This window comes from Labrus mixtus, chromosome 10 (assembly GCF_963584025.1).
Source record: "Labrus mixtus chromosome 10, fLabMix1.1, whole genome shotgun sequence".
NCBI lineage: Eukaryota > Metazoa > Chordata > Actinopteri > Labriformes > Labridae > Labrus > Labrus mixtus.
The window spans coordinates 15,629,279-15,641,463 of NC_083621.1; positions in this window are offsets into that span (position 1 = coordinate 15,629,279).

Below are 12,185 nucleotides of genomic sequence, written 5' to 3' on the forward strand. Positions count from 1 at the left end.
TCCATCTCAAACCACATAATGCACTGCTGATTGTTGGAGATATAGAGCTGGAGGAGGTTTAGATGTAACACAGTCTCTTCTCTATTATCTGTCTCACACCCACACCCACACAGACATGACACAGCTCATCCTTAGGTTGTTCATTACATTAAAAGTACATGCCGAAAGTAGTTTTTTTCAATACACTCCAAAACACATTTTGGATGTTGATTTTCTCAGTGGGATAAAAAAAAAGCCCCAGGATGTCACAGAAAGAAGTTCATCACCAGAAAGCCGCCAAGCCGACGAGTGGATTTTACAGTAAGATGCTCCCTCATACTGTTCTAATTTGAAAGCTGTAAAGTTTCTGAATAACATTCCACACAGCGGAGTATGATTTCAAGGTTCTTTAGTTAGCTTTTTAGGTAGCATCACATTCACCTGTAACGGCTCTCATAGCCTCGTTATTCTTCTTCGTTTTCCAACACATCTCTCAACATCAGCCCAGAGGGCCCCCTTGTGGGCCAAACAGAACATTACAAAACTACAACATCACATGCATAAAACATAAACATTACAAAAGCTGATAGTGTAAAGACAAACCTGTTGCACAAACCCGAAGAGACACACAAACAGAGGGTCAAAATGATGTTTGTGTGCCTCTTGTGCACCAGGGAAGAGTTTAATGGCTGGAAACAGTGTATGATTTTTGAATAGTTGCCATGACATAAAATGGTCTGGGATATAAACTCAATACTCATAATCTTTGTACTCATGCTGAACAGTCCCAACATTGAGCTAGACCTGAGTGTTCAAGCATCTCAAGTCTTTTACACCCAGCATCACTGCCTGCATTTGATACTTTACACTTTGCTGTAAATTCCAAACAGCTGTATGAGTTGTTCTCACACAGACTCTCTCTTGTTCCTGTAAACTTTATGATTGATGTCCTCTGTTAGGATCGTCCACATTTTGTGCTGATGTAGTATCACTTGCCTCGTTGTGCTGATGCTGTCCGTATTGTAGGTGAGGAGGATGTATAACGACAAACACACACACACACACACACACACACACACACACACACGCACACACACACACACACACACACACACAGAGTAAGGTCAAAAAGCCGTCCAGTCTGAGAAGGCTGTTTTGCAATCTGTGCATTCTCTCGTGCCCGCTGTGTGTTTTCATGATGATGATGCATTTGTCCACTCAGCCTGTGAGGTTTCTGTATGCATGTAAATGATCCGATGTCACTTCACATACATCAAACCTAAACCAAATAATACTGTACAAAGTGCTACCCCCTGCCCCCAACCTGTATTAATGCAGATATGTAAATATATTCTTCTGTACACAGTTTCATTCATAATAACGGCATGATGCATTAGGATGCAACTTGTTCAATTTCTCTCTGTAAGAAAAATGTGCGCTCTGTTTATAAAGTAATGCATTTCTGCACAGGCAACAAAGGTAGCCAAGATACTATTACATGTCAATTTAAACTGCCTGTCATTTGTATGTATTTTACATTTCTTTTTCTCTCACATGCTCGATCAGCTTCCTGTTTTCATTCTTTCTTCCTCCCAAACTCAGTTGAACCCCTCTCCCCGTTCAGGCTAGTTGTTAGCTTTTGAAAGCTTAGTCATTACTCATTGTGAACCCATTGTGAAATGGTCCCAAACTTCCCTCTCAGCTGGGAGGTTTCCAGCTGATACACCTCAAAATGGCTTAATTTCCCATCAGCCCCACTCACCTAAAGGCAGCATTTAGTGAAGCTAAAGGCCAATCAGAAGAGTCCAGGAGATCAGTAAAGCCTCGGTCTGAAATCAACCCTCAGAGTTGACGAGCTCATGACTGTGGGGGCACAGGGGGAATCAACTTCACATCGACACATTCATTTTAAGCAGAGAGAGTCCCTTCAGAAGGACCAAAAGACTTTCATTATCAACGATTGAGACAAGAATACTTGGCTTAAGAAGCTACGTGAAAAATACAAGGGGAGTTGTTGAATAAGTCATGCTCCTGCATTCATTTGTATTATTAACAACACAAAACAAAATGAACTACAAGAGAAGAGTTACAGCTCAATTGAAAGTTTGCTCATACATTTATTTTGGATTTGGAAATCAGAAAACATTCCACCAGTCAGCATGCAACAAAAAAGTTCAATAGTCCTGAATCTTTCCCTTTTATGTTATTTAACTAATATTAAGTGGAAACTTGAAAGAGAGAATAGTTTGTTTCACACTGACTTGTACCCCAAATTTTAAAGCAAAACAATATGACCTGTAAAACGATGCTAGTAGGCTGAGATCCTGCTGAATTTTTTCAAAAGATGTTTGAAAACCAGCACGTAGATAGAGCCCATGTGTTCACATTTTACAGACTTGGCAGGAATAAGTAGAAAAAAAGCACAAAGAAAATGACAAATGCAGCTGTCTTTTATTACTGTTTGAGCCATATCTAAATCCAGACCTCGTCCTTCATGACTCACAGGAATCACAGTTTAGAACAGCGTGGTTACATATCGCCTCTGGACAAACCAAACTCAACTAGCTGAGACCGATCACATGAGAGTTTTTCCAGACGTCTCTGTCCAATGCTTTCTGACTCATTATCAGCAGATTTAAAGCCTATAGTCAACACGTAGGCGGGTGTTTTTGAAAACGTGGGTTTTTCTGTGCGTTTGGCCTTTTGGACACACACAAACGCATGTGGAGGGGGGAAAACAGAGTATTGGTCACACTGTGCGCCATTTACTCCTCCGTTTGACGTCATTGTGTGACGCTGTCACCTTTGCAACATGAGATTAGTGCAATAGCAGACGTAACCAGAGTAGTGCTTGTGTTAACGTTGCTAACTGGACGTTTCACATGCTAACACATATTGTTCATACACAGTGGCTCTCACACTATGTTGACGAGCAGAGACGCCTGAGTGGAGGTCACTGCTGCTTCATACAACACTCTGACAACACAAACCCCCGCTGCCAACGCCAGCGGTTTTGGACGAGGCGCGGTCAGACTTCGGGTTGGAGTGACAACTTTGAAAATGAAATTGTCATTGCAGAAGAATGAGGAGAAAAATGTCACATGTCAATGACATGGTTGTTGCCTTTGTCATGCTCATGAAAGCCATAAAAGTGAATTTTTGTCTTTTCATGTGGATGAAGATGTTTTGAGAAGTTAGCGTGTGTGGATGAGAGTATTTTTTTTAAATAGAGGAGGAAATACTGTTTGTTTTTTTATACCTGCCTACTGGTGGACTAACCATCCTTCAACCTAAGACTATGCATTACCCTTTATCCTGTTGTAAAAACTCATTTTTTTTCCTCCTCCTCTTGTTAATGAGACGCACAGCTTCAGAGAGTGAAGGTGGCTTTTTGAAGAGAAGGTTTTCTCTTAACTGGGGCTGTTTTTAAATCTTTCCGACAGATGATGTGAGCCAGATATAAGTATGATGAAATAAAAAGCAAATGTCTAACAGAAAAAAAAAATTAAATAGATGAATAAAAATCCCTTTTTAGAGATAACTGTGTTGGTGTAATATCAACCTGGTTTGCAGGACTGTTTCAGTTTGTTGTCTCTGTTGGTCTCAGTTTTATCAAACTATTCTGGCTTTTGATGCAATTTGACCTGCTTCGATGTTTCTAATGACACCATACCATTGCTCTGATTATTCAGTAGTTGGCTGATCAGTAAGAATATCTCTTAAAAACAAAGTAATTACAACTGGACTTGTTTGTAAAAACATTTCTTGACCTTGGAAGGAAGAAAATTATTCTTTAAATGACTATCCGCGCCACATAAATGAGGTGTTATGAGGTGAACTCAGTGAATGATCAATGCCAAGTTTATTATATAATCTCAACTCATGGTACAATAATTCACTTTTTTGTTTAACTTACCTTACAGTCTTTTTCAGCAGATGCAGTGTGCCTGTTTGAAACAAACCTCATGCTATCAAGCAAGTGTCATCAAGTGTGGCAGATATTAAACAACATGTACATAGCATTTAGTAATACTGCATAAAGTGTGACCTCATCCCTTTTAAACACAGGCATGCAGTACACTGTACTTGTATTAAAACAGAATAAATAAATGATGATTTACGTGTGAAATTATTTTGTTTTTCCTGTAAGAAATGTGCGTGTTGTCTTTACAAAGCAATGCAATAATCTATTTAAATTTCTATTAAAATTTTCTAAATTTGAGGCAATGTAGCTAAGCCAATGTATTATTGCATGTGTATGGGACTGAATATGTTATTTCTGAGCACGTTTTTGCTGACTGATTGTTACTGACTCATCATATATCTGTAACTGATGCTTTTCCTGTCTTTTGTGATTCAAAGTAGCACCTCCCTCACAAACACACACACAGCACTACACTCTGACTAACTCTGAGCTGGCATCTGATTTGTTAGAAAAAAGAAAAAGAAACTGGAGAGTGGGACGATCACAGGAACAATAACGGCATCACTGGGTGAGAAATAATAGTCAGGACATTATTATAGACTCGCTCTCAACTAGAACATTTCTGACATCTTTTCACGTCCAAGTCAGCATCTTCTATGCCAGCATAACAGCAGGCAAACATGCACAAGTTGTCATTATGGCTTTCGTGTTGTAAAACTGTTAAAAATAATCACGACTGTGCAGTGATCTTTTGTTCTGTGTCATCTCTCCTCTGGGTGCTGGTTTTAGTCAACATCTGAAGTATCCACAGAATCCTCTTCTCAAAACAAAGTACATTTTGATTTAAACTAGTAGAAGAAATGAGTTTGGGTTGAAAATAAATCACAGTTCATCTGGTGCTTTCAGGACGTCCAGAAGAGCTGCTAGCCAAGCTTACATTAGCCTAGCTTCTAGTGCTTTAGCATTAGATTGATTATGTAAGCATTTCTTCAGTGGTCATGATCCACAAAGTGTTTAATTGGAGCAAAAATAATTCACAGAGTTCTCCCCCCCAAAGGACATGTTTATTAAAACAGGGTAACACTAAGTAATGGAATTCACATTAAAAGTCAGTGTTCATCTGATGCTCTTCAACAGACACAGGATGTCCAGATGAGGGGGATCAAAATGAGTCTTGATGCAGAGGTCACAGGTCACTGGTACAGAGAGTGCACAGAGGAAAGGTTTAGGCTAAGTGATTTATCAAGTTTTCATTTTTGAATTACCAATTTGGACCCTGAACCATTATGAAAACAAAAAACAGAAAGAACTACAGATACAAAATTTAACGAGGACTGCCCGTCCAGCATACTGTTTGAAATGATGCTCTTGTTTTGTCTTGTGTTATAAATCAAGTGCACCCTTTTCTTTTGTAAGTGCACCTGTCGGCGTCCTTTAACTCATGATGCATTCACATGGACGCAAGCAGTTTGACATTACCGTCTGGAAGGCATCAAAATTACAAAGCAGCAAAAATAATTAGCCTTTTGTTTTACAGATTGCCTGTGTATATGTGTTAGCGCTGCTTAAAATCGTATTATATATTCTATACAAGAGGTTGGAAAAAGCCACCATCAATGTTGCTAGTATTCTCTGCCGGCTGCAACTAAATTGACTCTCCTGACCTCTTGCAATATAACAGTATCCAGTTTAATTTTAAAACTGTCTGACAAAGTCAACCAGGCTGTCTATATGTTAGGTTCAGCCCAAGCCAAGAAAACAAAGTAATCATGTCATAAAATAAATTAAAATTTTGACCCAAGTAATTGCAAACTTGATTTGTTCCACAATTAAGATAATCTGAGCAGAAGAAGAAGAATATATCGAAATGACAGAATTGAAAAAAAGTCAATAAAAATACAGTAAATTCAGGATCACAGTGGCCTCTCCTCTTCGCTCTCCTGTGACAGAACACAGAATTAAAATGAGGATGGAGATCACAAAGCTCCCAAGTCGATAAGGTACAAAGATTTTGTCATAACAGGAAACCAAAAATCTGACAACCATAAAATGTAATTCTGGTTTGACCTTGGACTTTCCTTTAACCTTTCCAAATAAATATTTTGCAGCTCATGAATAATGAGTGGGATTTTAAATCTCTCATTCCTCTCATGTGTCTCTCTACAGACCTGAACCATAACATGACAACGGCTTCTAACTCCATGACGATGTCCATGTCAGACCCCAGCGCCATGACAACAACCTGGAGACGTCTCTGATAAGCATGACTGGAGAGTTGTTCAGGCCAGGTACCACAGAAACACACTACATGCTGCCAACCAGGTCACACTAAAGTGCATTCTGTTGTACTGTGAATATATTGATTTGGGAATTTCTATCCCACAGCTCATAAAAAACCTTTGTTTGTTATTTACAGTTGACATGATTTCTTCTTAGAAGATCTACTGTCAGAAAGGTAAAGCTGCCCACATGTTCAGAGGTGGGAGAAACAGCTGCTGCTGTAAGTTATGAAACCTCTTTCAGTTGTTGGCTTGAATTCAGACTGTGTAGGAAGAAAGATGAGTAACAGTGTTTCCTCCCTCTGATGCCCTCAACGTGCCCTTGAGCAAGTCGATGAGCTTCAGTTGTACTCCTCTAACCAGGCAGCTCCTGATGCGTCAATGTTAGATTATCTGGACCCTCCTCCTCTGCATCCAATCCTCCAGGCAGTTCTAATTACGTATATGCTGTTAGCTCATTTTCCTGCTACAGTAAAGGTTTAAAAATTACAAATGTATCCTCACGATGATGACTTGTGTGTGTGTTAATACCTGTGTGGGCATTTATTCATCCAATTGTCTCTGTAGAAAGTCCAGCAGCAGGGTGTTTACAGAGTATTGAAAGAATTCTTGAAGCTTTAAAACAAAGCTAGCTGAAGTTTCGCTCTGTTTCTAGTCTTTGCTAGTCATGCCAATCTAAACTTAACTAAACTTGGAAGCTATTTTGAACTGCCATGTTTCATGGCCATGAGAGGGTGACTTTGGTGAGCTTCAGAAGCACTTGTAGACTAATATTGTCAGTTTTCGGGGCTAGCTGTTTCCCCCTGTTTCCTGTCTTTATGCTAAGCCAAGCTATGCTAATTGGTTTCATTGCAACATGTGACCATGGTATCAATCTTTTCATCTAACTTTTGACAGAAAGCTAATAAACCTACTTCCCAAAATGCCAAACTGAAAAAAAGAAACCTTTCAGAGGACTCAATCTGTTTTCATGGAACTACAGTTATGATTAATAATGAGTGCCAGCTTTGGGCAGGTCACGTCGGCTCAGCAGCTGAAAATATACCAGTAATGTAGTTTGTATGAGATGGCCTATGTTCCAGGTTTACAATAAAGGGGTTTGGATAGGATAGTTTATCTTCATGCTGATCTTTTATGTTTAATCTCAATTGTTTAAAGTCAATATAAGTCAACACGTCAACACTCTATAGTCCCTGCAAGGCCTGGTTTGAGTAGGTTCATTACCTGAGCTGAGGCACGTATATATCAATTAATATGTTCCACCTATTGAATTCAATGTAATGCATTTACCCCTTTGCATTCAGAACCTTTGCAAGCTGTGCTTTCAAGAGTTTCATAAAAAATTGCTAACAGAGTGGAGCTGTCCAGCATGATGGAGAGGGAGGGAAAAACTCCCGCCCATGTGTTGAGAGGTATGGGTGTGTTTGTGTGTGTGTTAGGGTTTACTGTCAATCTGTCTGGCACACAATGGATGAAGGCTCGGCTGCATACATACATATTAATTAAAGTAATTTTGCTGAAGTAGTTTTCTAAATGACGACGTAATGAGAGCGAGGAAAAAAGGGAAGAGATGGAGAGAGAGAGAGTCTGGTGAAGAGGACAGCTGTGTCTTCACTCATGGATCATCTGGAAAAGCAGCTGGTGCTCCCCTAACTTTGACTCTTCTCTCCTTCCCTATCCCCTCCCTCCTTTCTCCCCCCTCTCTCTCACCCATCACCTGAAATTAGCCAACAACTTCATTAATGTCTCATTACAGCTGACTCAGCCACTGTTACACAGTCACATTACCCACACGCTGCTCATTTGTTAGATTTAGATAGGTGAATGTTTTCACAGTCACAATGACAATCTCAACTGGGTTGTTCTGAAAACTGAGTGCCAGTCAATATAAAGCATACAGTAACATGTAGAAAAAGTAAAATGACACACCCTGTAACAGTGGTTTGTAAAAACATTGTATAGAGGGAAGAATAGTCGAAATCTAATAATAGGCCTGCATCCTCAACACCATTACACCATTAATATCACTGTGCAATAACAGATTAAGTTACTTGATAACAAGGTATAGAACAGCGCAAAGGGTAACAGAGGGAAAACATTGGATACTTGATGATGCAGCCCACACTCTTAATATTTCAGTGTAATCTGCCTTCAGGTCAGAACTCTATTAGATCATCTCTGTGCTCATCAGGATATCAATGAGGCACTTCTGCCTCTGCAGAGCTCAATTTTCTCCATGTGCAGACAGACAGACTCACTTTGTCACACAGAATGAAATAATTCACTTTGAAGTACTCCTACATGTTCATTTTCTTTGACTCCTCTCCTTCCATCACGTTCTGTGTCTCCCCCCGATCATTTAAGAAGAGGAGATCTCAGGTCAGTCAGAGCTGACTGCTGAGTGCACTCTGAGTTATGACTGTGTGTCCACACTCCCTGTTCTGCCTGCACTTAAACAGGAGCTGAAAGGAGGTGTTCTGGCCAGTAACCTGACCTTTACTAAACCCCATTTATAATCCATAGATCCAGTAGACTCTGAGAGAGATAGACGGTCATTTTTCCAGTCTGTTAGCTCTGAATCTTTGAGATAATCTAAAAACAACACACACACAAATGCATGCCTTCCCCCTGAGGACCCAATAGCGCATGGCAGAGACCATAACTTTATACAAACTATAAAATACACAAACCCTGTAATATCTGCTTTTAGTTAAGTGCTATAACAATACAGATGACTATTTTATTATTTAGCTGTGACTGGTGTTGACTGATACAATAGAATAATATGACATGGGACTTGTGAAGAGTTCCTTCTGCAAGTATCATCTCATTGTTAGCACAAAAAGTTCCTTAAATTGATAGATTTACATATTTTCTGTCATTTTGCAGGCGTCATTGTGCAATGTAGCCATCGTATCATTCAAAAAGAGACAGATTGAATTTCAAAGTCGCAGCAGGAGATAGGCATGGGATCAAACTGTCAGCCAATCAAATCAGCCGTCTGAATTGGATGAAGTCAATCATCTTAATTGATTTTAAAAAAGTATAGTTCCACATGTTCTTCTCATATTGGTGCAGAACAGGGCTGATGTATCCGTTTGAAGGAAGTTTTGCCTCACAGTTTTGGCGTGTCTCATCATCTGTCTCATTAATGCAACGCATCAATCACATCAGCTGCACAAAAGCCCGTTACACAATCACAGCAAAAGCTCCTTACACACAGAAATACATACTGTAAACACCTTCTCCTCTTTGGCATCATAACGTAATGTGTAAGTACCCATCATTGTGTAGCTGGTGATATCATTATTGAACCTCAGGAAATGTTTTGCTGTAGAGTTTTGCAAAATGCTGCACACAAAGGAAAAACAAACAAGGAAATACAGGAAAGGTAAGATTTAAGATTTACTTTTTATTGATCCCCGCAAGGGGAAATTTCAGTTTTTACACTCTGTAAGTCATGAACACACGCATAGGCTGAAATATACACACACATGCAGAAACAGGATCCTATGGACATGCACTAATGGAGAGAAGCCAGAGTGACAGAGCTCCTGAGCTGATGGTGGGGGGGGGTTTGGTGCCTTGCTCAAGGGCACCTCAGCAGTGCTCAGGGGGTGATCTGGCACCTCTCCAGCTACCAGACCAACTGCCATATTTGGTCTGCGCCGGGACTTGAACTGGTGACTTTCTGGTTCCCAACCCAAGTCCCTGCAGACTGAGCTACTGCCGCCAATACCTACAATAGAATGAACTGTTTCGACAAAAAGTGAAACAGAAAATGTTTCCATCTTCACATTCATCATATCTCCTGTCCTAAATGCTTTTCTGAGGCATGCATGAGTTGGGTACATTTAAACAACATGGTCTCCTTATTTAAAAACAGGTTTTATGTGAGGACAACACTTAATTGTTTTTTTTTGCATCCCAATCTTTGTGTGCTAAATCCTGTATTGTTGAAAATCTATTGTGAAAGTTATCTTTTAACAATGTGACTGAGATTTTCAGATTAAAACATCTCATAGTTCTCTGCCTAGTTTTAAAAAAAAATAGACGTTAATAGAGGCTCTGGTCTGTCTGTTCATCAGAAAATATTACCCATAATACCCAGCATACCTCCCAAGCCGCAATCAAACTGCCATCCCCGTCTGACTCTGCTGGGAGGGAACATTTAGTGGAAGACTCACAGTTTGAGGATGAAAAAAGGGGAGGTCGTGTCGAGGCAAAAGTGAGAGTACAGAAAGGAGTGGAGTGTTTTGTAATGAAATTTATGGTTTTTAACATTTTATTTCATGTCTCTGATTTTACCACACAGACAGGGATGAATTCCTGTTACATTCAGCAAACCTCCAGGACGGATTTTATGCTACAGGAATAAAGCAGCAAGAGGTGGATATACTGTATGTTTCAGAAACGTGGTGTGTGCAGTTATAAAGGAGAAGACAGATGACTGCATTTTTACAGTGAGTGAGAGAAAAAGAGATCAGAGATAAACAGACGGAGGCTGGCGGGTAAGTGTAGGCGGTCAGAGAACTTGAAGGTTCCTCTTGATGTTTTTTATGATCTCTGGGTCTCAGAGGAGTTACTCAGTACAGACTACCTTTGTTTTACACCGAAGCCTCTCAAACTCTGGGTCACCGCACCGTTAGTGATGAAACATAAAAACATGGCTCTCAGACTGAAGCACCATTGTTGCCATAGTGCTAAAAAAAGGCAGGAGCAAAGACAGAGACAGTAAAAAATACCATCACCCATCACATTTGACTGCTTCTGCACATGCACAGGCTCTTACAGAACATAAAAGCACACAGAGCAAAAAATAGGAGTGAAGTTTCAGAATTATGTAGTGAGATGTATCGAAATATCAGGCCAATCACAGCAAAGTTTTAATTCTTTCTTTTTCAAATAGCGATTCCTTTTTTTCACAATAAAATAATTATCGGTTTGAACACAGAAAATGTTGGCATTGTGGAAATGATATCCTGAAATTCAAAAACTATCAAGAAGTTTAATGCAGCCTGCTGTTAGTCATCAAAGTGCTAAACATGCAGTCAGTGGAGTTGTCTCACTTCCAGCATTATTGATTGACAGGCTGAGTTTCGAAGTCAAGAAGTCAAGACCAACTTACCAAGAACAAGACTTGACCAAGACCAGACAAGACCCGACTTTGAAGGGGTTGAGCAAGTCCATCCATCCATGTATCCATCTATGAATCAATCCATGTATCCATCCGTGTATCTATGAATCCATCCATGTCACATTCATGTACCAAGTTTCCATCCATGTTTATGTATCAATCCTTGTATTTATATATCCATCCGTGTATCCATCTATGTTTCTATGTATCCATCCATGCAACCATGTAATCATCAATCTATCATCCATGTATCCATCCATCTGTCCATCTGCCTTCAGCCTACCTGAGGCTAGGTCTCAGTGGCGGCAAGTTTAGTCATTTGTGATGAAAGTGAGGATTCTGAGGTGAGCCTGAGACCTGATAAAGTGGTTTTGAGACTGGTCTCTTAACCAGGGTAAGACGGATGTTACACTGCTACACAACATAAAGGAGTGTTAAGAGAGTTGAGATTTTTCTATTTGGGAAAAAAAGGAGAAGTTTAACAAATAGTCTTAATTTATCTGTTCTTGGAGGAACGTATATCTCCTCTTTTTACAGTTTTGATACACATTTGGAGATTTTTTTAATATTACATTGGTTGTTTTACTGACAGCACTTGTACTCTGTCTATTATTATTATTATTATTATTATTATTATTATTATTATTATTATTATCATTTAGACCCATCAATGACTTTTGAATCTTTGCAATTGGATAAAGAAGAAACTGTGTTTTTCTTATAAAACAAATATTTAACATCCATTGGGGCTTAATTTAAAGTGAGTCGGCCATGCTCCTAATCAGATTATCGCTGACTCTGAATACAAAATTAATTTATCCTCGATACAACATTTGAATTGTAAACACAACAGAACAAATAAACA